We start from the raw sequence: 27,436 nt of genomic DNA, 5'->3' as shown, positions 1-27,436 counted from the left end.
AATCTTCCTTGCGGTGCACGGGCTTCTCATTGCGGTGGCTTCTCTTGTTGTGGAGCGCAGGCTCTAGGCGCACAGGCTTCAGTAGTTGTGGCGCACGGGCTCAGTAGTTGTGGCTTGCGGGCTCTAGAGCTCAGGCTCAGTAGTTGTGGCACATGGGCTTTGTTGCTCCGCAGCATGTGGGCCCTTCCTGGACCAGGGATCGAACCCATGTTCTCTACATTGGCAGGCAGACTCTTAACCACTGAGCCACCAGGGAAGTCCTGAGTCTGATTTTTAATGAGCTTCCAAGGTGATTTCCTTGCCTGGGGTCCATGGATCACACCTTGAGACATATTTTCCCAGCACACCACTGTGGAATAACTGATGCTCCAATGATGAGTGACCCATCAAAAAAGGTGATTTTGCTCAGTTTAACAAGACAAGATATCCCTGAAGACAGGTGTCGAATGTATGAAGATTTCTTATTTTTAAAGTTGTTTTAAAAAATAAAGTTGAATTATATGGAAAAGTCACTTAAATGAAACCCCCCAAATTCTACTATCCTAAGCATTATGGTGCTTTTTGGTACTCATCATAAATGTTTGCTTAAACCCTAGAGCCTAGAGATTTGTATATCACAGACACTCAAATACACTTACTTTGCTCATCTACAATCAGTATTAACCTTGCTGGTCTTCCCTGGTGGCGCAGTGGTTGAGAGTCCGCCTGCCAATGCAGGGGACACGGGTTCGGGCCCTGGTCCGGGAAGATCCTACGTGCCGCGGACCACCTAAGCCCGTGCGCCACAACTACTGAGCCTGCGCTCTGGAGCCCGTGGGCCACAACTACCGAAGCCCACGCGCCTAGGGCCTGTGGTCTGTGACAAGAGAAGCCGCCGCAATGAAAGCCCGCACACAGCAACAAAGACCCAACGCAGCCATAAATAAATAAATAAAAATTAAGAAGAAAAAAATATTAACCTTGCTAATTAAATCTCTCTCCGGTTTCAACTAAACTTTCCTTAATGCTCTTCTGGTTGACTCAGAAAACTGAAAGAGCTGGGACGGAGCCTCAGGTTAGTTAATATCTAGAGTTGATTACTCAGGATCATGCTGCTTTGTGAGCATGTAGCAAACAGTTCCGAGAATTAATTTACACACGTTAACTACAGGGAATTTTCCAGGAGCAATCTGGCACTGTTAGTGTCCCGATATGCACGTTAAAAAAAAAAAAAAAAAAAAAAAGCCTGCAGCATCACAAATAAATCCTCCCCCTCTGCATCCTTCCTCGCTCATGTGGCTTGACTATTGCCTGTAGCTGGTCTGTCCTCTTAGGACTAGATCAGCCTGAGACAGAGAAGTGTCCGGCACCGGGTCCTGCAACACTGCCGTCGTTTGCCTCTGTGGTTTGTTACAGCTAACATTGTTCATGAGCAATGACGTCCTGGCTTTGAGTTACTTCCTGCAGTGAGTACCAAGATGTTGAGAAAGAGTCACGGATGGTGTGAAAACAGAATTTCTCGTTTGTCCCAGAATGACATCCTGTGCTTGTGGGGATGCGTTAGAGGCTGTGAAATCAAAAATGAAGAACTTCAGGAACAGAGTGCTTTGACATTTCTTGACAGACGTGCAGACACTCTTGAATAGGACAACAGAAACTTTGAAGTTGAATGTATCGGTAGAAATGATGACAAAATTAGCAAATATATTATTAAACATTTATCTTGTGCCAGCTACTATTCTAAGTATTTTATATGAATATGCTCACCAGAATTCTCTAGAGGGTAGATACTAGATCCCCTCTTCATGGATGAGGATTCTGAAGTTTAAGGAGGTTAAGTAACTTCCTCATTGTCACACTGAATGTGGCAAGGCCAGGTGGGAAGGGGTTGTCACATGTATCCATACATCTTATTTTCTAGACCCAAAGCAGCTTCTTTCTGAGCATGTGTGGTGGGGACTTCTGGACTTGTCAGTTAAATGAGGTTAAATAGCCTCTCTTGCTTCAGTTTAAATGTTGAGTCCGTTCAAAATTCTGCTTCCTGTTAGCACTGGTTGAAATAGTCCCTTTTGGGATGCTCTTTTAGAAGTTCACCCCCTCCCCTTATCCTGCCCTGGAGGGCATTGGCTGACTGTGTCCTGGAGGGGCCAAGGGAGATGGTGTCCTTGAAGCCCGTGGCTGGGTTAACGCCTGGTCTCTTTCCTCTGCTCTGGCAACGTTCCAGGAGCCTTAGCCACCTTCCCCTGATGAATCACCCTAATGGCAACTCAGACTACGTTAGGCTCCAGTTTGGCCCCAGTTGGAGCCAAGAACACTCCCCGGAAAGAACGCTAATCAGCTCCCTTAACCACCTTCCTTTTCCTTCCACAGGGCATGTGAGATCCTCTGGATTTCTTCTTTTCCACACCCTGAGAGCCCAGGGAGATACTAGGGAGCTGAATTCAGCCCTCCATTGTCAACTGCATTCATTGCTTTACTTTGATGCAGCTGACCTTATTTAGATTACAGACAGGCTTGAGAGGTAACCGTCTTGCAAATTCCCAAGCAGGTGGTGGGGCAGACCACAGTCTACCTTTAGTTTTTCCCTCAGTGCTTTCCCTCCCTGGAACAAAGTTGGGCCCCCTGTGTCACTGCACACTTCCCTGATGGACCGCCCAGCCAGAGAGGATGGGCAGGCTTTCTCCCTTCCAACCACAAGAAAAATATGATCAAGTCCACCTACTAAAGTGGGAGAGAAAAACTGTGTAGTGCTTTATTGCCTAGCAAAGTGAATTTCAAACTTGTTATCTTGCTGCAGACTTGAAAACCTCATTTGGTCTGTCAGGAGCTGGAAAGTACCACTTTCTCTCTGTATTTCTCTGGTAACAGTCCAAATGAACAGCCTCCCACAGATCCCAGGCAGATCTGTGCCCCAGGCTGACAATGGAGAAGGTCAGGTACATGGACAGGCAAACAGAAAAGCACACTGACTATTTCCAAAAAAGATTAATTTCCCACAACTGGAACATACGCTATGTAGGCTTTCATCCACTGACCATGAAAGTGAAGGAAATTTGTGATTTTTTGCATTGATAGAAAGGAACAGTGATAAAAAGAAATCAGACATGAAACACTGCACTTTAGTCCAGAAGAAATCTGCAGTTACAAAAGTAGAAGCCAATGCTATCAGCAGGTTTCCTGAAAAATAACAATTAACAGTGAGAAAGTAGAAAAGTGTGACAAACCCTGAAGGTATACTGGTTAACTGGACACATAGCAAAGGGGCCCAGCATCTCCAGCTGAAACTCAACCAGTATTCCCAACTGTGGCTTAAACCTTCGTGAAACTCTTGCATTACGTCCAAGAATCTAAAATGGCCTTAAGTAGACAACTGTATTAAATCCAGTTTCCTGTATCCATGTGTTCTTTCAGAACCTTTTACATTATACCTCGTCAGTTTCATCTCTCTGATTCTCCTCAAAACCCTTTTGTATTTATCAACCTTCACGTGGCAAGTGCAGCATCCTACTTCCCTGCCCTTCCTGGTTGTATCATCCAAAGAGGAAGTCTCTTCCTTGACTTCCTTCCTGTCAATTTATGGCCACTCCCTTCCCTAAGCCTGGCTTAAAACCCAGAACTTCCAGGAATTCACTTTTAGGTTAATATGCTCCTTTGTAATGGTTCTAATGTAGTATTTTGTACTTGTTCTGATGTATTTTTCTTTCCTTCAGATATGCTAAAGGCTCTCAAAGACGTTAAAGAGACTTACCTCCATGTCACCTCCAAACACGACACTGTGCTTTATCTCAAATATTTAGCAAATCCTTTTCACTTGCCCTGCTTTCTTAATTTATTTTTATCTACAGAGTATGGTGGGAGGGTCAGATTGGATTAAAATATTTCTAACCTTATTTCTACTTCATTCCAGTTTTCTAACATTTTTGTCAAAACACTGAATATCTGTTTCAGACTGCAAATAAAAGCATGTATCTTCTTTATAAAAGAGAAATCTGTAGTTAGGAAGAGCTTGTTTTTGAATGTGTATGGGTGGTTTACAGTCACCCAAACATGAGGCCTTTGTGATGAGTGATGGCGGCTTTGTATAACTGAGCTTAAACTATTCGTTTGTTTTTTGAGCCATGACTATGTGCTCGGTGCTAGATATGCAAGATGAGCTGTGAGGGGAGTGATGGTTAACACATCCTGGGCCAGGCCCTGGGCCAAGAAATTTTGCATGCATTACTTTACTAGGCTTCTCAACAATTCTGTGAAACGGCCAGTATTAAAAACCCCACTTTACCTTTTGGGGTAGGATACAGCCTGAATCTGTAATGAGATGTTTTTGTGTGCCTCCCCTTAAAACATTAAGAGGTAAGGAGATGGGAAGGAGTTCTTTCTGCCTTGACTAGAACAGCAGAGGACAGGGTAGAAGGGTTTGTAAAGGAGGGAGGATCGGGGAGACTGGATCAGGGGAGAGGAAGTCCAGAGCAGGACTTGTAGATGTGAAGCGATAGCTCATCACTGTTTGCTTTCTTGTTGCCAGGGAATCAAGCACACACAAAATAAGCAGTGTTACTACCTTTCCACCTGTTCCCCTGACACTTGGCTTTCTCTGTAGCTGCTTCTCTATTGAGGAGGTGTATCAGATAGACACTGAAGGGACAGAGTAGGGTTGCAGGGTCCCTACCCTGAAGAGGTTTCCAGACAGTCGGGAAGAAAAGTGGACACACACATGATTCAAACCAGTGCAGGGAACTACACCCAAAGTCTCGGAAATAGAGGAGAAATGATTAACTTCTCAGCTATTCACTCTTCTGCTTCTTCTGGTACATTTCCTTTCTCCTTCCCTCATCCCGCTGACTGGTGCCTTTTCTGTCTCGAACTGACTAACAGGGCAATTCCTCAAAATCTTCATCAGGTCCTCTGTTCACCCTGCTCACATTCTTTAAGCAACCTGACCAGCTCTCATGACTTCAGTTCCACAATCTCAGTGTGGACTGCAAGATCTCTCTCTGTTGAAGCCTGATTTCTCACTTAAGATATATGAGAACTTCGGGGAAACACTCAGGTCTCCTCACAGGCCACACTACAGTGTCCCAACTACTCAACATGACATTGCCGGCTCTCGACTTCCAGTCTCCTCCCCAGACAGGCCTTTTGTTTTTTATTTTTTTACAACTTACCACATTTGTCGACTGGCCCTACCAGAGTCTTCTAGGCCCCAAACTCAAAACCTGACTCATTCCCAAGTGTCATCCCCTTTGTCCTGTCAGCCATCATATCCTGCTTAGAATCCCGTCAAAAGTCTCCTTGCATTGGTCCCTTCCTCTTGCTTCTCATTGTGGCCACCCAGTCTTGGACTTTCATCACCTGGGGCTTTAATGAAAGATCTCCTAACAGATGTGTCTGTCTATCTGTCTGTCTGTCTGTCTGTCTGTCTCTCTCTCTCTCTCTCTCTCTCTCACACACACACACACACACACACACTGAACCGAAATTATAGCTTCTCTGAACAGCGGTCTTGTCATGCTGCGTCTCTGCTTAAGGATCTACTGTGGTTATCTGTTAGTCTCCCAACCCTCTGTGTTCTCCATGACTGTGCCCACTTTGTCTACCCAGTGCTGGCCCACACTCGCTCAGAGTAAAACTGAAGCTCTTCAGGCTGTATTATCAGACCAGGTTGCAGCACTACTTGGTGATAAAGATCCTGAAGAAATTATTCGTGTAGGGAGAGTCCTAAGGGAGCTGAGAAGCATCCCCCCTTTCTGCAGATTTTAAAGCCGTAAGAGGTAGACGTGTTTGGATGTTTTAGATGTGGGAGCCAATGGATGATCTTGCTGTGTCCCCTTTAGATCTAAGTGTGTATCTGTCCACATGAGAGTTGCAGTTTTTCTAGTGAAGAGATCTGGAAAGCCTTTAACATTTAAGCCGAAGAGGTAAGTACTCCATTAACCTTATCTGGCTGCATCGTTTCCACTTAATAATGAGATGTGCATGTTTCCTCTAGATCGGGCCCAGTACACCCTATGAGGAACTTGTGTTAGATTTGTGACTCCAATTGGTATCCTTTACTGTTTTTTTCCAACCTCTGCTTCAATTAGAAATCATGTTCCTTTTTCATGTATTCTGTCAAGCATTTTTATATACCTGTTTGTGCATTAGTTGAGAATCCCTTGTCATTTAGAGAATAATTCTTTTTCTCAAAAGCACTTGACAACATTGCTGTTACTCATCGTCTTCCTGTGAATCAGACCAGCAAGCCCTACCTTGTCCTTTTCACGTCATATGGCCTTCCCTCTCTAAAGGCAGAGTTTTTCCTTGAAACACTGGTCAGAATTCTGGTACCCTTCCCACCAATCTCCTAGAAAAAGTCTCCCAGAGGGACAGACTGACCATTCTATGAAGAACAGAAGCTACAAAATTAGTGGGAATGTTGATTCAAGGAAGGAATCAGGTTTTTAAAAGGAGATGTTTTAAGATTCATTTCAGCATGGGTGCCTAGATGTTTCCCTTCTCTGTGGCAATATTTGTGTGTTTTTTTCACCATTTTGCTTTGATTCTGGAGCAAAAAGTTACACTTACAAAGAAAGCACTCACTTCAAAGATAAATCAACTGACTATATGTCAGCAGAAACTCTAGGCTTACTTTTCATTCTTTGATCTTCCTTCAGTGATTTCACTGACCAATTATTGAGTGACCCTGTTGGAACAGTTATACAGTTTAGTCGGGGAGATAAGACATACACTCATCAGAGAGAGAGAATATGTGTGATGGCTTAGTGTTCAGATGAGTAGTAGAGTCCATGTACGGCATTTCCCTAGATTCCTATCGTCCCAGAACTTCATGGGGACATGAAGTTCCATCTAATTTGGAAGAACTTGCCACTTTATTCTAAACTAAATGTATTTCTATCATAGTTAAAATTGCATAAGCCAGATGCAGGAAGGATCTCTAATAATAACCACTCACACTCTGAGCATTCCATTTTCTTCATCTTCCACTTTTTAAGTCACAGCCTGTGTGCTATGAGAGAGGCATTGTAAGGAGGGAAGCAGAGATTTCCAGAGTTTGGTTCACATGTGGTCACATCAGAGAGCCTGACACAACTGGGCATAGACCTACCTTCCTGCTGACTCCAAATCTAGTGTCCCTTTCAGCCCGAGCTTGACTTAGTAGAGAGCTGGTTTCGAGACCAGTCATACCAGCCAAGCTTTCTGGCCGGGAGACAGCAGGAAATAAGCTTGAAGTTACTGCTGGATACTAAGGCTCTGCTTACGTTTAGGGAAGATAACAAGAAAAAACAAGCATTATAATGACTACCCTCATACAGGAAAGCTAGAGATACTGCCATGTTTTGGAGAGATGGTGTGTGTGTTTGTGTGTGTCTCTGTGTGTCGTGTGTCTGTGTGTAAGAGCACACACGCAACACATGCATGCTCAAAACCAGCAGTGTGTCTGCTTCTAAGATTTTTCCTGCCTGTCTTTCCACCCCTAAACCTCGGTTGGAAGTCATGGGCTAGGTTTGCGCTGTACTTCTGCAGGATACTTTAATCCAGCAGCTCTCCTCCAAGTCAGCACCTTACAGCACCTTCCTCATTGTTGCAAAATAATCCCCCGGTTTCTTTGTGCTCTGCTTTAGAAGTTTTCATCCTCCACTTGGTGTAACTCATTCTCCAAACATGTGTCAGTTTCCTCCCACACTGATGTTAGGCAAACTTGAGGGCACACAGCTTAATAAGAGACAGCAATTTCAAGAAAAACAAATCATAGATTTATGTAAGTAATAGGTATAAACGTGTAGCTATCAACATGTAACATTCCCCCAAGGCATTTCGTGGCTATCTGGCCATCTCATGACATGGTACTATTTTACATAAATTGGACAAGCTGGCTTACCTTACTCTTCACAAGCTTACATTAATACTGTCATTCAATCCATTGTAATGAAAGAGGAAGAGCAATACTTCAGTTAGCAGGTGCCTTTAGGTGTTAGCATTCGCCCATTCGGCAAATCTTTTGAGCCCCTACTCTGTACACAGCCCTAGGGATCCAGTGCTGAGCCACACAGACATGATCCCTGCCCTGGGGGTGGATCTAATAGGGAGATAGGCATGCAGTAACTATTTCATATACAGGAATATGGAATTTAAAATCATGACATATTCCATGAAAGAATCGACAGGATTGGAATACAGAGCCCACACAAAGGGACTGGTCTTGGTAGGAAGATGAAAGAGGGAAAGGGTGGGTGTAAATGATGGAAAGATTGTGGATATGATAATAGGAAAATTAGGGAGTTCTCATATGGTAGCTCCAGTTTTCTTGAAGTATCAGGAATAGATATCCCCTGAGAATAAAGGGAAAAAAGAAGAGTTGGGTTTAAGAAGACAGGCAAAGGCATGATATATTTCACTAAAGAAACATTTACTGGCATGAGTGCCTGAATGAGGGTAGTCATCAGGGCCACTGTGTACAGTTGTGCAGGCATTGCACAAGGTTGCCATACCTCAGAGGGGAACTGTTCACATCATAAACATCATAGATTTATATATTTGTTATGGCAAGTTTCTGGCAGATGCCAGTAAATTACCTTGTTCTTGCAAAATCAAGATACCACCACAGCTTTCTGACAGAGAAGCCAAGTGTCTTGAGGAAGGGATGTCTTGTTCTAATTCACACACAGGCACCGCGTGAGATACCTGTATTGTTACTCATGCAGTTACAAGATAATACCTCTCTGCCCCAGTGGTTGATTTTTCTTCAGCAGCACACGTTGCTGCAGGCACAGACATGGAGAAGATAGGAGATCGGTTCCGCTCATAGTTGGTTCCTCCCATGGTTGGAGTTCTCTAGGAAGTTATGACATGAGTAGAAACAAGGAGTGCCGAAGTAGCCAAAGAGTGTTTGAGATGATGCCCATACAATCCAAGCTAGACAAAGAGGAAAGTGAGGGCAGAGGTCCGTGGATCTGAGGCATCAATGAGAATGAAGCCCTGGCTATTAGCTATTATACTGGGGTGTTCCTGAGAAAGTGAATCTTGAAGATGGGAAGCTGTGATCAAAGAGGATGGTATTTGATTGGTGATTTTGGAGGTAGGAAGTTTCTGGTGACGTCAAGGTCGGCGTGGGGCAGAGAAGAGTGCACTGTTGATATACTTAGTATTTACTCATTGGGATAATAAGGAAACCTTGTACTTTTCCCCCTTTAATTGTCAATGTGCTCAAAATCTAAAACAGAAAAGAAATAATATCCCAAGAACTAAAGAGTATTATTATCTCCATTTTCTGCATTTGAACTCTAAAATATGGAAAATAGAAATTAAATAGAAACCATGATTAGTGTTTTAAAATACAGTTTTATGTATACGTGCTTTCTTAGATGTTGTGTAACTATTTCTTAGAAATTACTAAGAGGATTTTAATTATTTTACTCTTTAATGATCTGAAAAATACTTCAGCTCTGTTATTTAGGCAAAACAATTTCAACATCTGTTTTTTTAAGATTCTGTGGATTAGAGACATTGAAGAATACTTATGATTTATCATTCTAGAAACTTTACAGATAATTCCTCACAGTTTGACCTGTATTATTTCAGAATTGTGCTTTTTGGAATAAACACAGTATTTTTTATGGTTTCCTCTGTGGCAGAGGTAGAGGTATTGTACCTTTCTTGATGCCTGGTGACATTTGGAAAGGCTTGTTTTAAAAATAAGTGGGGAGTTCCGGGAAGATGGCGGAAGAGTAAGACGCGGAGATCACCTTCCTCCCCACAGATACACCAGAAATACATCTACGCATGGAACAACTCCTACGGAGCACCTACTGAACACTGGCAGAAGACCTCAGACCTCCCAAAAGGCAAGGAACCCCCCACGTACCTGGTTAGGGCAAAAGAAAAAACTAAACAGAGACAAAAGGATAGGGACGGGTCCTGCACCAGCGGGAGAGAGCTGTGAAGGAGGAAAAGTGTCCACACACTAGGAAGCCCCTTCGCGGGTGGAGACTTCGTGAGGCGGAGTGGGGGAGCTTGGGAGCCGCGGAGGAGAGCACAGCAACAGGGGTGCGGAGGGCAAAGCGGACAGATTCCAGCGCAGAGGATCGGGCCGACCGGAACTCACCAGCCGAGAGGCTTTTCTGCTCGCCCGCCGGGGCGGGCGGGACTGGGAGCTGAGGCTCCGGCTTTTGTCGGAGCGCCGGGAGAGGACTGAGGTTGGCGGCGTGAACACAGCCTGCAGGGCGTTAGTGCACCGCGGCTAGCCGGGAGAGAGTCCGGGGAAAAGTCTGGACCTGCCGAAGAGGCAAGAGACTTTTACGTCCCTCTTTGTTTCCTGGTGCACGAGGAGAGGGGATTAAGAACGCTGCTTGAGAGAGCTCCAGGGACGGGCGCGAGCCACGGCTAAAAGTGCGGAGCCCAGAGACAGACATGAGACGCTAAGGCCGCTGCTGCCGCCACCAGGAGGCCTGTGTGCGAACACAGGTCACTAGCCACACGCCCTTCCGGGGAGCCTGTGCAGCCCGCCACTGCCAGGGTCCCGGGATCCAGGGACAACTCGCCCGGGAGATCGCACGGCGCGCCTCAGGCTGCAACGTCACGCCGGCCTCTGCCGCTGCAGGCCCACCCCACACTCCGTGACCCTCCCTACCCCCCGGCCTGAGTGAGCCAGAGCCTCCGAATCAGCGGCTCCTTTAACCCCGTCCGGTCTGAGCAAAGAACAGACGCCCTCCGGCGACCTACATGCACAGGCGGGGCCAAATCCAAAGCTGAGCCCCTGGGAGCTGTGAGAACAAAGAAGAGAAAGGGAAATCTCTCCCAGCAGCCTCAGAAGCAGCGGATTAAAGCTCCACAATCAACTTGATATACCCTGCATCTGTGGAATACCTGAATAGTCAACGAATCATCCCAAATTAAGGAGCCCTGTGGATGAAAGGCTCTTGGTGCTGCAGCCAGGAGTCAGTGCTGTGCCTCTGAGGTGGGAGAGCCAACTTCAGGACACTGGTCCACAAGAGGCCTCCCAGCTGCACATAATATCAAACAGCAAAAATCTCCGAGAGATCTCCATCTCAACGCCAGCACCCAGCTTCACTCAACGACCAGCAAGCTACAGTGCTGGACATCCTATGCCAAACAACTAGCAAGACACAAACACAACCCCACCCATTAGCAGAGAGGCTGCCCAAAATCATAATAAGTCTACAGACACCCCAAAACACACCACCAGACGTGGACCTGCCCACCAGAAAGACAAGATCCAGCCTCATCCACCAGAACACAGGCACTAGTACCCTCCACCAGGAAGCCGACACAACCCACTGAACCAACCTTAGCCACTGGGGACAGACACAAAAAACAACAGGAACTACGAACCTTCAGCCTGCAAAAAAGGAGACCACAAACACAGTAAGATAAGCAAAATGAAAAGACAGAAAAACACACAGCAGATGAAGGAGCAAGATAAAAACCCACCAGACCTAACAAATGAAGAGGAAATAGGCAGTCTACCGGAAAAAGAATTCAGAATAATGATAGTAAGGTTGATCCGAAATCTTGGAGATAGAATGGACAATAGAATGGACAAAATGCAAGAATCAGTTAACAAGGACCTAGAAGAACTAAAGATGAAACAGGCAACGATGAACAACACAATAAATGAAATTAAAAGTACTCTAGATGGGATCAATAGCAGAATAACTGAGGCAGAAGAACGGATAAGTGACCTGGAAGATAAAATAGTGGAAATAACTACTGCAGAGCAGAATAAAGAAAAAAGAATGAAAAGAACTGAGGACAGTCTCAGAGACCTCTGGGACAACATTAAACGCACCAACATTCGAATTATAGGGGTTCCAGAAGAAGAAGAGAAAAAGAAAGGGACTGAGAAAATATTTGAAGAGATTATAGTTGAAAACTTCCCTAATATGGGAAAGGAAATAGTTAATCAAGTCCAGGAAGCACAGAGAGTCCCATACAGGATAAATCCAAGGAGAAATACGCCAAGACACATATTAATCAAACTGTCAAAAATTAAATACAAAGAAAACATATTAAAAGCAGCAAGGGAAAAACAACAAATAACACTCAAGGGAATCCCCATAAGGTTAACAGCTGATCTTTCAGCAGAAACTCTGCAAGCCAGAAGGGAGTGGCAGGACATATTGAAAGTGTTGAAGGAGAAAAACCTGCAACCAAGATTACTCTACCCAGCAAGGATCTCATTCAGATTTGATGGAGAAATTAAAACCTTTACAGACAAGCAAAAGCTGAGAGAGTTCAGCACCACCAAACCAGCTCTACAACAACTGCTAAAGGAACTTCTCTAGGCAAGAAACACAAAAGAAGGAAAAGACCTACAATAACAAACCCCAAACAATTAAGAAAATGGGAATGGGAACACACATATCGATAATTACCTTAAATGTAAATGGACTAAATGCTCCCACCAAAAGACACAGATTGGCTGAATGGATACAAAAACAAGACCCATATATTTGCTGTCTACAAGAGACCCACTTCAGACCTAGAGACACATACAGACTGAAAGTAAGGGGATGGAAAAAGGTATTTCATGCAAATGGAAACCAAAAGAAAGCTGGAGTAGCAATTCTCATATAAGTTATATATATATATATATATATATATATATATATATGTAGTTTGCTTGAGTGCAGTGTTTTTTGTTTTCTGTACTGAATTCATTAGCATGGGTCGGTATAAAATTTAGCATAGGTCAATATGTAATTTGTAAACTAATAAGGTCTTAAAAGTGAGGAATTAAGTCTTTTAAATTTAATTATTTATTGTAAAGAGCAGAATAGCATACATAAACAGGTGCCTAAGGAAAACTTGTATTCTAATATGGAACTCTCATGAACACCTTTTTTTTTTTTTTTTTTTCTTCTAACGGTATGATAGTAGGCCATTTGATTATTTTTATGGCTTTAACTTTACAACAATGAAATATTCGTAAATTTTAAGTATTTTTCTTTATTTGATGCGGGTGGGATACTGGAGAAATGAAAGGTCAAACATCTATTGAGGAATCCATACTTGTCTATATATTGTGTACTTTTATTTCAAGAACTGATTTAAAATTCCTAAAAGGATGCTATAATAAGTTATTATGCCATTTTATAGACTGAATTAAGTGAATTTCAGGGAGGTATGAAACTTGCCTAAGGCTATCCAGCTACCAAGCGGTAGAAGTGAGAATTAAATCCAGGTATACCTATAAAAAAAAAAAAAAAAAAGAAGGCGAGGGCAGCACCAGGGTATGGGGTTGTTAGTTTTATAGGGGTGAGTAATTTCATACGCTGATGAGTGGGAGGAGTATTCCAGCTATTTTGGGGAAGGGGTGGGGATTTCTAGGAATTGAGCCACCGCCCACTTTTTGACCTTTATGGTCATCCTTGGAACTGTCGTGGCACCTGTGGGTGTGTCGCTTAGCTTGCTGATGTGTTACAATGAGTGTATACTGAGGCTCAAGGTCTAGTGGAAGTAGACTCGTCCGCCATCTTGGACCTATTTTGTTCTAATCAGTTTATGTTGTGTCCTCGGGCTATGTAATTCTTTTAAAGGTTGTGCCCTGCCCCCTTTCCTCCTGTTTCATATTGAATATATAATATTTACCAGAGTATGTTTTAATAATTAATACATGATATATTGTATAATTAATTTATATATCATATATATAATGATATCTATAGGTATTTGTTCTAATAAGTCATTAAAAATAAATGAATATTCAAAAAAAAAAAAAAGAATGCTTAAGACAGGAATAAAGACACAGACCTACTAGAGAATGGACTTGAGGATATGGGGAGTGGGTAGGGTAAGCTGTGACAAAGCGCGAGAGAGGCATGGACATATATACACTACCAAACGTAAAATAGATAGCTAGTGGGAAGCAGCCGCATAGCACAGGGAGATCAGCTTGGTGCTTTGTAACCACCTGGAGGAGTGGGATAGGGAGGGTGGGAGGGAGGGAGATGCAAGAGGGAAGAGATATGAGAACATATGTATATGTATAACTGATTCACTTTGTTATGAAGCAGAAACTAACACACCATTGTAAAGCAATTATACTCCAATAAAGATGTAATAAATAAAAAAAAAATAAAAAAAAATAAAAAAAAAAATAAGTGGTGTGTGTGTGTGTGTGTGTGTGGTGTGTGTGTGTGTCTACATTATTGCTCAGGGGTAGAAAAGGGTAGTATCGAGACTCAAAAAATTACTTTTGAAAATAGGCTAGCACACTGGGAAGCTATTTAGATGTGATAAAATATTAATTATCCTAAATACAGAAATAGTTTAAAAAAATTAGAGTTAGGAAAGTATTTGAATAAAGGCCACTTTAGGGATAAAGTTGTGGCTTGGACATAGACATTTAGGGTACATTTAAGCTGAAGTCTGGGAAGTGAATAAAAATATCTTGTATTCAAGAGAGATCAGAACAATAACTTTCAATATGTCTTATGACTGTGTCTGGGATACAAGGATATCTTGTTCTTCCCTAATAGTCATGTTTACTTGATTGGATATTTGGATGCTGTTCCAGTTACTATGGCTGAGTAAATTACTCCAAAACTTAGTAGAATAAAACATCCATTTATCATGCTCACAGATTATGTGGGTCAGGAATTCAGACAGGGGACAGAAATGACCCTTGTGACTTCCAAGGCAAAGGACAATGCAGCTTTGGACTAGCCCTTTTTCTCAGGATACTTGCCCTTAGAACCCAGCCAGCAACCAGCATCAAGCATCAGACAAGTGGGCGGTTTGGGCCTTCCTCACAGCATGGTAGCATCCCCAGATAAAGAGCCAGCTGGAAGCTGCATTGCCTTTTGCCTTAGAAGTCATACAGCGTCACTTCTGCCTTCTATTCATTAAGGCAGTTAGTTAAAAAGCCTCTTCCATGTGTGACTGGAAATAGTACTGTGGCCATTTTTGCAAAATGCACTCTGCCACATGCACCTATATCTATTCGTTTAAGCATTACACAAATCCTGAGACCCAGTGGCACACTCATTTAAAATATATATTATTTCCTGGGTTTGTGGTTACCAAAATGCTCTGAAAAATGAAAGAGCCCCAAGTACAGTGCCAACCCTCCCAGAACACCTAAAGAACAGTTTCCTCTCCTGACTATCCCAAACCTTCATAACCCTCCTCAATTTATGACCATGCCCCCTACTTCAGTGAGTGCTATCTGCTTTCTTACCATGCCCTTCCCATCAAAACCCTCAACAACAAGAACAAAAGTCTCCACTTTTTCACTGCCTTGTAATTCAGCCCAGCTGCTCTCCTGAAATCTCTTATGACTTCCCCATTCCAAATCCTATAAACAGTTTTCAGGCCTTATCTTAAGGACCCTCTTCTCTACAGTATTTTACAATGTTGACTACTCCTTCCTGCCTCAAACGCTATGACCTTGGCTTTCTGAAACTCTATACCCTAGCCTTCCTCCTCCCTTTGCTCTCTTTCATTGCTCTCTCCTCCTTTGCCTACCATGTTAATGTTGGCCTTTCCAGGGTCCTGTTTTTGGCTAAATATTCTTTTTAACCTTCATGATTTTCCTGGGTGATCTATTTGTGCTCCTGATTCAACTCCAGGTGACTCTGATATCTTTCTCTCTCATCTAGCCCTCTCTCTCAAACCCATCCTAATATGCCTAACTACCAGTCGAGCATCTATACGTTCATGAGGAGATGGGCCAGAACATAAATACAGGGCATCTAAAACTGATTTCATCTCCTTGTTCCCCTGTATCACTACCCCATCACCTTACCCATAACAGCTCACTTCTTTATTCTCACTGAGGTTAAAAACCTAAGGAATATCTGAATGCCTCATTTTCATGTACTTTCTATGGCTAACAGATCACCAGATTTGTAGATTTTGACCTTCTAAATATTTCCCAGATCCGTGTTTTCTGTAAGCCTACCATTTTGGCTCTCCTTCGAGCTCTCCTGGACTACTAGTTTTTACCATGCCTCCCTCCTTCACGTCTGCCTTCTACACTACCCAATGTGATCTAAACAAAACCAAATCCAACCACATCACGTCTTTGCTCAGTGGCTGCTGAGGCCATAGTATTGAGTTCAAGCTCCTCAACATCCCACAAAGCCCACTGTGGTTTTGCTCTTGTCCAAATCTAGGGCCTTACCTCACACCAATTCCAGCCTCATATCTTATGCTGCAAAAACATCAAGGTGCTTAGTTTCCTCCAAACAATGAGCTGTTTCTTATTCTCATTCCTTTGCTCGTATTGTCTCCTCTGCCAAGAGAAAAACTGAGATCAGTGTCAATTCAGCAAGTAGGCAGTTGATACTGCTACAGGCTCAGCCTTGGAAAAGAGAATAGAAGTATGCAAGGGAAGGGGTGTGGGGTAGCACAGTGTGCAGGGCAGGATGGGTGGATGTTTGTGGCAATGGGTGACATTTGCTCAAACCACATTTTCTGCCATAGGCCATTACCTTGTGTTCTACTTCCATATTTTGGCTTGTGGTAGACCACAATCAGTATTGTTTGTCACATACATAACTTACGGAAACTTCAGTTTTCAAAAGAAAATTCTTAGAAATATTTCATTCCAGAATATACAAAATATTCTTCTGACAAAGTTATCTCTTTTGGCAGACATTTTTGATTGATGCCCCAACATCCATTTTACTCCAAATGGTTGGTCTTAAGACAGTAGTTCTCGAAGTGTGGTCCCCAAACAGCTGTATCAGCATCACCTAGTAACTTGTTAGAAATGCAAATTCTTGAGTCCTACCTCTGACCCGTTGAATCGGAAATTCTGGGGGTGGGGCCCAGCAACCTGTGTTTTAATAAGCTCCTCCAGGATGTATGCACAAGCTTGGGAACCACTGGTCGAAGACGGTCTTGATAATTTCACTCTCTGACACTAAATGGGTTTTTTTGTTGTTGTTGTTTTTTTTTTTGCGGTACGCAGGCCTCTCACTGTTGTGGCCTCTCCTGTTGCGGAGCACAGGCTCCGGACACACAGGCTCAGCGGCCATGGCTCACGGGCCCAGCCGCTCCGCGGAATGTGGGATCTTCCCGGACCGGGGCACGAACCCGTGTCCCCTGCATCGGCAGGCGGACTCTCAAGCACTACGCCACCAGGGAAGCCCAGACACTAAATGGTTTTTAAGAATTTGTAGCTTACCCAATTCTGGCTAGTGAGAGGAAGTTGATCAGGTTGGTAAGAAGGCTTCTGTGAAAAATATCCTTGCTCCTAAGAAGGATACTCAGAAAAAGATCACTCCTGGGAATTCCCTGGCGGTCCAGGGGTTAGGACTCTGCTTTCATTGTCGAAGGCCAAGGTTCAATCCCTGGCTGAGCAACTAAAATCCCTCAAGCTGTGTGGTGTGGCCAAAAAATAAAAGACCACTCCTTGTGCTTACCTGGATATTGTCATGTCTGGATGTGGCCCCTGGAACTGCCTCAGCCTTCTTGGGACCATGAAGGGTGCCCCAGCTACTGGCACCCTTAAAGGCAATAGGCTGAGAATGGTAACACAGGAAATTGGAAAGAATTTCAGTCCTTTAGGACTTCCAGAGCCAATTTTGGAGGCTATCCTACCTCTAGGGTGTGAATTAATGTTTCCTAATTGTTTAATTCTGTTTGAATCAATTCTCTGATGCTTCTTAAAAAAAAAAAAAGGATATGCATATACCTATTCTTTATATATACATGCATTTATTCATACCTAAAAACTCTTCCTTTGTTGTTATAGATGACACTAAATGGTGATTTTAATTACTTACCATGTTCATGAGGTTCTTTGAAACCATGTGAAACCCAGATGTCTCATTCACTTCCCAAATATAGTGGTCACGCTTCACTTTAACAGTCCAATAATGGTGCTCCAAACCCTTTTCCCATTTTTCCTGGAGGTACAGGACTTTCCCAGGAGTCCCAGCCCAAGCATCCTCGGGAATTCCATAGGAATGCTGTGTTCCTCCAATCTGCTGTGGCTGACACTTGTGTCCTTAGTCAGCTGTCAGCCTCTAGTCTGCCAGGCACTTTCTGCAGGTCCTCCCTTGTCGTCCTGTAACAGAAGGGAATTATAATGCAGATGTGTGACTCCTGATGGAATTCATCCACCAGGTACCTTCAGAGTCCACTTCAGGAGGATGCCTCTCCTCCAGACCCGGCGGGACCCCATGTCACAGAGATAGCTTCACTCTCCCACTTGGGAGCGCCAGGACAGACCCAGTGGGACCCCATGTCACAGAGACAGCTTCACTCTCCCACTTGGGAGCGCCAGGGCCCCATCTTGCCTCCCGTTGAGGTTCTCAGAGAAAAGGCTTACTTGCTTAAGGGGAAGCTGTGTTAGAGAAGTAATCCACCCACCAGGAAGATTAGCAATTACTTTATAATGCAGAGTACTTTAGCTCCTTCTCTCTCCCTTCTGCTTCCTTTCCAGAATATGTTCTTGCTTCTGAATAATCAAAGACCTACTAAAGTGCTTTCCTCAAGGACAAAGGAGCAATTTCTCCTCAAAGATGAATTCAGACCTCACTTTGAATGTCATTTCTCACTTTTTGCCATCAAGGTTTTCAAAAACATGGGAGTTGAGTATTTGCTGAACCAGCACTTTGCTCAAGGATCTGGTGCTCTCCCAGGGGTGGTGGTCAGCATGGGGTTAGGGGTTATGAGGACCAAGCTGGAAAGAAACCAGCCACCGGAGCCACCATGCCAGGGCTTTCAGGAAGAGCAATGCAACTACACCTCAAAGACTCTAGAACCAGAGGGTCCCTCGGGGTTTGAAAACTGGCTTATCTCATCTCTCCCTCAGCAGACAGAGCTCACAGCTTCCTAGCTGACTGCACAACCACTCTCTGGGTCTACTGCTAATTGTCTGTCTCTTTCCATATTCCCCAGTTCAGATTTCCAGGAGAGAGAATTTGACTGGGCTAGTTCATCAAAGTCTTTTGTGTTTGAGCAGAGCTTTTTATACCAGATGACCTCCCAGGTTATTGACCCAGATGGAATGACTCCCTTGGGTCAGGTGTCAACCCCAGGGCCAATCACCTGTGTTGATGGCCTGGAGGTGGGGGTGAGGGGCAGGGTCACAGGGTAAACCACAAAGCTACTTCTCCTCCGGAAACAGGCTGGGGTTGCTCCTTCAGCAGAGGCTGTGAGTGGGGCAGTTTCCCTGGGAAGGAACCTATGGGCCTGGCTGGGGTAGTTATTGCAGTGTAAGTAGTACAATGCAGTCCTTTCTACAGGGAACACAGGAAGGCTGACTTTTTTTTTTTTTTTTTTAATTTTTATTGGAGTATTGTTGCTTTACAGTGTGTTAGCCTCCACTGCACAACAAAATGAATGAGCCTTACACTTACAGATATACCCTCCTTTCTGGACTTCCCTCCCATTTAGGTTATGACAGTGCATTAGGTAGAGTTCCCTGTGCAAAGAAGGCTGACTTTTAATTAATGATTGACATCCACTTTTTGACCTCATCAAGTTGTCCTTTCTGACCCTCAGTTTCTTCATCTGCAAAATCAGACAGTCCATGTTAGTGATTTCTAAGGACCTTCCACTCAGGGCAGGTCCAGGTTTTACAAGCCCAGGCTTATATACTATTTGGAATTCTCTTTAGGAAAACCCCCCACAAAATTAGGTGTAAGGTCTTCAAAGGGACACTCACTCAAGCTTACTTAGTTTCATATAAATCCATCTCTGCTTCTATCCTTAAATTCTGTGGTTTCTTTTTGGTCATTGTTCTGAATCCTGTTCTGAATCCTGCCTACCTCTTGTGCTCACCGCCAGAGGCCTTTCTGAGGAACCACACACAGGCTGGTCTTCTGCTTCGTTCCCAAAGAACAGTGTGTTCCCCTGAATGGTCCCTTTAATTGACTATAGGCAATTTAGTCATTTGAGAGGGTAAAAAATTTGGTCCACTAACATTTCACCAATTTGAGATGTAGTATTATTATGACATTGAAATTAATTAACATGGTTTTTACAGGAATCCCTTTACTTTCTCACTACTGTCTCCAGCTTACAATAGTTCAACTTAGGATTTTTCAGCTTTACAATGCTGCAAAAGCAGTAGAGATTCGGTAGAAACCACGTTCAGATTTTGAATTTTGATATTTCCTGGCCTAGCGATGGGCAGTATGATCCTCCCTCATGATGCTGGGCAGGGCAGCGGCCACAGCTCCCAGACAGCCACAGGATCACGAGGGTAAGCAACCGCGACACTTACAACCATACTGGACCCATATAACCATTCTGTTTTTCATTTGCAATACAGTATTCAATAAATTACATGAGATATTTTACACTTTATTATAAAATAGGCTTTGTGTTAGATGAGTTTGCCCAATGGTAGCCTAATGTACGTGTTCTGAGCGTGTTTAAGGTAGACTAGGCTAAGCTGTTAAGGTAGGCTAGGTTAAGTGTATTGAATGCATTGTCGATTTAGGATATTTTCAACTTGCATTGAGTTTATCAGGACATAATCGCATTGTACATCAAGGAAAAGATGGTAGCGGTTTATCTCAACTAAACTGTATCTTCAGGGTCTTTATATGTTGCAGTTTATATTTATTGAATTTGCATTCGTTGTTACCATTGTATTGCACTATATCTGCTTCTTCACACACATGGATCAATAGCTCCAAAAAAATTCCTGGTAAAGTAAAATTTGAGACAAAAATATTGCTGTATTAACTCAGAACAACTAAATTTATAAATAATAGTGAATAGTGCTCAGGGCACTACCCACCCATGCCGGGTGGGTGGAAGGGGACTGTGATGTATATTTGCTGGGCCTGGGTTTCACACAAGCAACCAAAAAGGAAAAGTTCTGAAAGGAAGTATGGCACTGTTGAAAAGCTGGATTTAACTGACTCATTAGTAAATCATCTGAGATGAAGCTTTGTCAAATGGGGGCAAGCACAGTTGTGGTTTTTTCATGACATTTTCTCCGTAATGTTCAATGGCATATCTATTAAACTAACTGGGCGGGGGGAGGATTCCCCTGGAATAAGACAAAATGATGCTTTCTTTCTAGTATAAAGTTAATTGATTTTAGTAGCAAAAAGCCAAGAGGAGGAAAAAATGAGAGACGTGGCATTGAGAGTTGCACTCCTCACATTGATTCCTTAAAGAGCACAGCTTCTCAGTTCTGAGCTGGTAAAGTAGGGACTGGGTTTACTCAAGAAGCATGAACAATGGTTCAAATGCCTTTATTATCATGACTTTACTCTTTCCCAACACCTAATGGAGAACACAGTTGATGATACATATTTTGGCACAACTTAAAACCATATTTAAATACTGCGATAGACTGTAAAGGAATGTTTTTTAGAGCCCAATGTAGAGAAAGACTGGATTGGAACATACCTGCCACCATATGCCAAGTGGACACAACTCTCTAGCTTTTCAGTGTGAAATGCCACTCAGTTGGCTGGTGAAGTGACAGTGGCCTTCAGTTATAAATCTCTCTACAGTGTTGGTTCATGCTCAATTCGAGTAGAAAGACTTTGTTTTTGTTCTTCTTTTCTTTTAATGTGGTTGGCAAATGGTAGACATATAATTTTTTAAGGAATCTGAAACATAGTTTTTATCATTTTTTTCATCTTTACCATCTTTGTTGTTTTCACCCTTCCCACAGGTACATACTTTTTAATTGATTAATTAATTAACCTATTTTTGGCTGTGTTAGGTCTTCGTTGCTGCACACGGGCTTTCTCTAGTTGCAGCGAACGGGGGCTACTCTTTGTTGCGGCGTGCAGGCTTCTCATTGCGGTGGTTTCTCTTGTTGTGGAGCATCAGCTCTAGGCGTGCGGGCTCAGTAGTTGTGACACTCAGGCTCAGTAGTTGTGGCTCGCGGGCTCTAGAGCACAGGCTCAGTAGTTGTGGCACACAGGCTTAATTGCACTGTGACATGTGGGATCTTCCCGGACCAGGGCTCGAACCCGTGTCCCCTGCATTGGCAGGCAGATTCTTAACCACTGCGCCACCAGGGAAGTCCCAGGTACGTACTTTTTAAAATACCCATGTGTATGTTCACAGCAAAATTGAACCAAAAATACATAGTTTTCACATACCCCTCCCTCACCATCAATATCCCATATCAGTGTGATATAGTTGTTATAATCAATGAACCAACATTGACACATTATCAACCAAAGTCTATAGTTTACATTAGAGTTAGCCCTTTGTGTTACAGATTATATGGGCTTTAACAAATGTTTAATGTCATGTATTCACCATTACAGAAGCATACAGAATAGTGCCACTAAACTCAAAAAAGAATCAAATTAAAGGACTAATAAAACAATAGAGAAATAAAACATAGAATGTAATTCCCATACTAATCATGAACCAAAATATGACAGAGTTGAGGCCAAACATATCAGCCTTATCAATAAATGTAAATAGGCTTAACTCACCTAAAAAAAGAAAAGATTTTCCATGGGACACACCAAGAAAGACTCGACTATATGCTGTATCCAAAATAAAATTATTAAGAAAGGCTAAAAATAAAGGGATAAGCAAAGATATACCAAGCAAGTGGAAATAATAAGAAAGCAGATATAGCAATATTGATATAAGTTTTAAAAGCCTTTTATGTGTAAAAAAACCCCACTTTTTAATGCTAAAAGCCACAATTCACAATGGAGATAAAACATTTATGTCATTTAGATTATGTACTAAATTATTCAGCAGCCACTTTTATAAAGCGAAATTTACAAGACATGAAAGGGATACACAGAATAAAAAACACCTACTAATAAAAAAATTGAACATAGTCCTCTCAGCGTAAGACAAATCAAGTAAAAACAAAGTAAAGATACTGAAGATTTAAACAGCATAATCAATAAGGATATATATTACACTTTATACTCAGACAATAGAAAATACACCTTCTTCTTAAGTGCACAGGAAACATTCACCAAAAAAAGATCCTATGTAAATTAAATTTCTGGAAAATAATAATGAAAAATACCACATACCAGAATCTGTGGGATACATATAAAGCAATGATCAAAGGAATATTCAAAGCCTTAAACACTGAATAAAAATTAAAGATGGCAATAAATAAATTCTCAATTTACAAAGCTAGAAAACGAATAAGAAGTAAACTAGAATAAAGCAAAAGGAAGGAAATCATAAAGATAACATAGAAATTGAGGTAGAGAACAGAAAAACAGTAAATATAATGAATAAATTAATTAGATAAGCCACTAGCTAAGTCAAGAAAAAAGGGAGAATGCACACATACACAAAGGGAGATAATTATTGGAATAAGAAGAATTTAGAAATATAAGAACTGAGTTTCAGACCTTTCTGCAAAGTTGAAAACCTAAGTGAAATGGATGATTTCCTAGGAAATTAGTTTACCAAAATTGATCTCACTTGATATAGCTTATACAGAAAAATTCCTTAGAAGAAATAGAAAAAGTTATCAAGGAACTACCCCACAAGAAAAGCACCAGGACCAGAACATTTTACAGGGAAATTATGCCAAACCTTCAAAGACCAAATAGTCCATAAGTGCTCCATAAATTGTTCAAGAGTATTGTAAATGAAGGAAATTTTCTGAATTGTTTTTACTATGCAAGTATAAGTTCAATAACTAAACCTGATAGAAACAGTACAAAAAATTATAGATCAGTATCACTTATGAATATTAATGTAAAATTTCTAAATAAAATATTAGAGAATAGAATCTGATACTACATGAATAAAATAATACACCATGACCAGGTGGGATTTATCCCAGGAATACAAGGATGGCTCAATATGAGGAAATCAATTAATTTAATGGCCCGGTTAATAGATCTGAAGAAGAAAATCATATAATTATAGATTCTGAAAATCTTTTACAATATTCAACACTCATTCCTGATAAAGTCACTCAAGGAAAAGGAATTGATGGATATTTTCTGAAAACATATAGTTTTATGATCAAGTACAAACATGCATTAGTTTTAAAGCCAGCTTAATGCAGAAACACTAGCACTATTTCCACTAAGACTGGATGCAAAACAAGGTTACCAATTGTCTTACTACCATTCAACAATGTACTAGAAATATTAGCTGGTACAAGTAGGCATGAGAAACCAATTAGCAACATAAGAATTGGAAAAGTGAAACTATCTGTATTTGAAGATGATATAATTATGGACCTAGGAAACCCTAAAAAACCAATGGTAAAACCAAACAAAATAATAAGAGATTTCATGGGCTTCCCTGGTGGCGCAGTGGTTAAGAATCTGCCTGCTAATGCAGGGGACATAGGTTCGAGCCCTGGTCCAGGATGATCCCACATGCCGCGGAGCAACTAAGCCCGTGCGCCACAACTACTGAGCCTGAGCTCTAGAGCCCACGAGCCACGCTACTGAAGCCCGCGTGCCACAACTACTCAAGCCTGCGCGCCTAGAGCCTGTGCTCTGCAACAAGAGAAGCCACCACAATAAGAAGCCTGCTCACCGCAACGAAGAGTAGCCCCGGCTCGCCGCAACTAGAGAAAGCCCGCAGCAACAAAGACCCAATGCAGCCAAAAATAAATAAATAAATAAATTTATATTTAAAAATAAATAAATAAGAGATTTCAGAAATCAGCAAGCTATAAAAGAATATACAAAGGTAGAGAAAAGTGTATTTACAATAGCAATAAAGAAGATAAAATATTTAAGAATAAATTTAACATGAAATATGTAACGTCTTTATAAGGAGAACTGTAAAACATCTCTGAAAGATAAAAATAGATTTGATCAAACAGAGGATAAGAAAAAAATTACATTTCATATAAATAATATAATCACACTGAAGAAGGTGGGGGGAAGCAAACCCAAGTAGCTTTGAATGCAGTAGTATGACAACATGCTCTCAGGCTAAAAACATAATAACTCTAAGTAAATGTTGAACTCTGGTTAGCAGACCTCTCTTTCTGCAGAAGCGTAGGTTAGCAATTCTGAAGTCATTTTTTGTATGTTCTAGGATTGAGCAGTCAGGTTTTGCACTTCGAGAGAAGGAAGCTACAATCAGGGTAAAAGAAAAAAATAGAATGAACTCTGCATTATTGGACTGAAATTGGAGATATAGGTGTGAAGTCATGGGTTCTAACACATACATGAACATACATATACACATACATATGTATGTAACTGGATATAAGTCTGCATGGATTATAATGTGTATTGTACACATGAGTGCATGTGTATATGCACATATTTGTTTATATGTATGTATAAACATTCCCCAGCTCTGTCCTCTGAGAAGGCCTTGAAGCAATTTCACTCCAGTAGCAGTGAGCATACCTACAGCCAAGATCTAGGTTTCTATATACCCAAATTCTCCACTAAAAGAAAGTAGGGAATGAGGTATATAGAGCTCCGTGGAGAAATGGCTGAATTCAGGATTGGGGCAGGTAAAGAACTAGAACACCTTGTTATGCCCCAAAGTAAGAATGTGTTTAAAGAATGATAGGGACGTGTCAGAATGACAGAGGAACCAGCTTTAAGGGACTCCCATTGGCCAATCTGGGATGATGTAATCATTAAACTAATTTAAATAAATAATAATAGTAAATTTAATACTATTGAATAAAGTAAGGATCCATGAGCTACACTGATATAAACAAACAAGTAAACAAATAAATAAGGAAGAAGGGAAAACTTTAGTAGAAAATGCACTAATAAATGTAGAAGGAATGATGGAATTAGAAAATCACCTTTTGCCAAGCCATCATAAATATAATTGATACAGGAGAGAATCATCCATGAATGCTAAAACTAATAGATGAAAGTTTGAGAACAGAATATTTACATCGTCTTCAAGTATATCCCTGCAAGCTGCTTTTTATTCACAAAGGGTAAAATGGTAACTCTAAGTGGAGAAACCTGCCAATAGCACCTTAACCAAAAGATTAAAGTTAACACTACTATTAATGGGACCGATCAATAGTGTTTCCAAGTATGTTTTGTAGAGAAAAAGCCAGAATCCCATATATATTATGCTGCCAGAAGCACATAACGTTAATCTAACCATGACGACACAAAGGACAATCCAAAATGTGGGACAGTCTGTAAAATACCTGGCCTGTACAAGAACAAACTCAGGAACCGTCAGATTAAAGGAGACTGAAACATCATAACAACTGAATGCAGTGTGTAATTCTAGATTTTCTTTTGCTATAAGAAATATTAGTGGGACAGTTGATAAAATCTCAGTGAGGTTTTGTAGATTAGATAACATTATTTCAATGGTAATTTCCTGATTTTGATAATTATACTGTTTACATAAGAGGATTCCTTATTTTAAGGACATACACATTGAAATATTTAGGAATAAAAGAGCATTATATTCACAACTTAAACAGTTTGGGAAAAAAATATGTGTGTTCACGTGCATTTAGAAAAAGAAAAGACTATAGTAAATGTTGGCATTATGAGAATCTAGGTGAAGTGTATCTAGGAATACAAAGAATTCTTGCAGCTTTTCTGAAAGTCTGAAATTACATTTGATGATTTCATGGTTTGAATACATACACTCCTATATAATATTCAAATTAAGAAATTAAGCATTCAGTATAGTATGATGGAATGGCACTGAAAAAAGTGACAGCAGAAGTTTATATTAATTCTACGTATAATATTGTATTTTTATTGTAACCATTATTGTATTAGTCACAATAAAGTACCAGCATGAGTCTTTGCAAATTTAGTGAAACCTGGTCTGTGTCTTTCAGATGTAATGATCTAAGGCTGGCGGGTATCAGTCACATTATGCACCAAGATAGTAACTTCAGTCACTCTCATATAAATTGGATGTGGGGAGGGCAGATGGGCAGCTATAATCCTGTTAGATTATTGGAGCTTATTATTATTGGAGCTTACTGAAGTCAGACAATGGTTCCTCACATCTGCTGACTGCTCTGTGGCTATGGAATAAACAACTCTGATGGCCATGTAGTCATAATCATACTGGAGTCATGTCCTTGAGGAACGCCAGTGCAGTAAAATTTTAGAAGCTAAATGTTTAACTTTCCAGAATGCCTGTGCAAAACAAAGCAAGGTTCACAGAAGCAAACTTCCTTGTTCACTAAACAGTCAGCCCAGAAGAACTGAGAGATTGCACGTGTAGCTGTGAACTTTGCATTGTCAGATTTATAAACTTTACAAACCAAAAATAGATTCTGTCGTTGATCCAAAAACCTGCAGTCTAATGATAAACTTACGATGGGTAAAACCTTTTAAATGTTAGGTTTAGTTCCTGCTCTGTCCCCCTGTGTGTGATTGAGTCAGGTTAAGTTGATCTGAGCCTGGGAGAAGAAACACATTGCCTCTGTAGGATTTTCTAAGGCCTCTGAAGAAAGGTACTAAATAACCAGTTTTGGTAGGTTTTAGGATCCTCCAGGGGGCACCAGAACATTCCAGTGGAGTTGATTATATTTCATTAAGTCCAGAAAGGCTAACACTATTACCTTGTTATAATTGATTCACCTACT

At 41.5% G+C, this 27,436-nt stretch overlaps 1 protein-coding gene and 2 long non-coding RNA genes across 22 annotated transcripts in view; 2 read left to right on the top strand and 1 right to left on the bottom strand.

The window, feature by feature from the left end:
• ICA1 (islet cell autoantigen 1) overlaps positions 1–27,436 on the top strand; it is a 149,431-nt gene that overhangs the window by 49,289 nt on the left and 72,706 nt on the right. The gene's annotated exons all lie outside the window — the stretch shown is intronic.
• The window catches only part of LOC125965409 (uncharacterized), a 54,734-nt gene that overhangs the window by 13,842 nt on the left and 13,456 nt on the right, over positions 1–27,436 (top strand). The window lies entirely within an intron of this gene.
• Positions 5,114–18,523, bottom strand: LOC117199820 (uncharacterized). The gene is made up of 3 exons (XR_004481152.2): positions 17,730–18,523; positions 16,121–16,231; positions 5,114–8,889 (listed from the first exon to the last, which is right to left on the bottom strand). It is a non-coding gene; the product is annotated as an uncharacterized LOC117199820 (long non-coding RNA).

This window comes from Orcinus orca, chromosome 9 (genome assembly GCF_937001465.1).
Source record: "Orcinus orca chromosome 9, mOrcOrc1.1, whole genome shotgun sequence".
Classification (NCBI taxonomy): domain Eukaryota; kingdom Metazoa; phylum Chordata; class Mammalia; order Artiodactyla; family Delphinidae; genus Orcinus; species Orcinus orca.
Note: the sequence above shows the minus strand (reverse complement) of the source record. Positions and strands in the feature narration are given on the sequence as shown.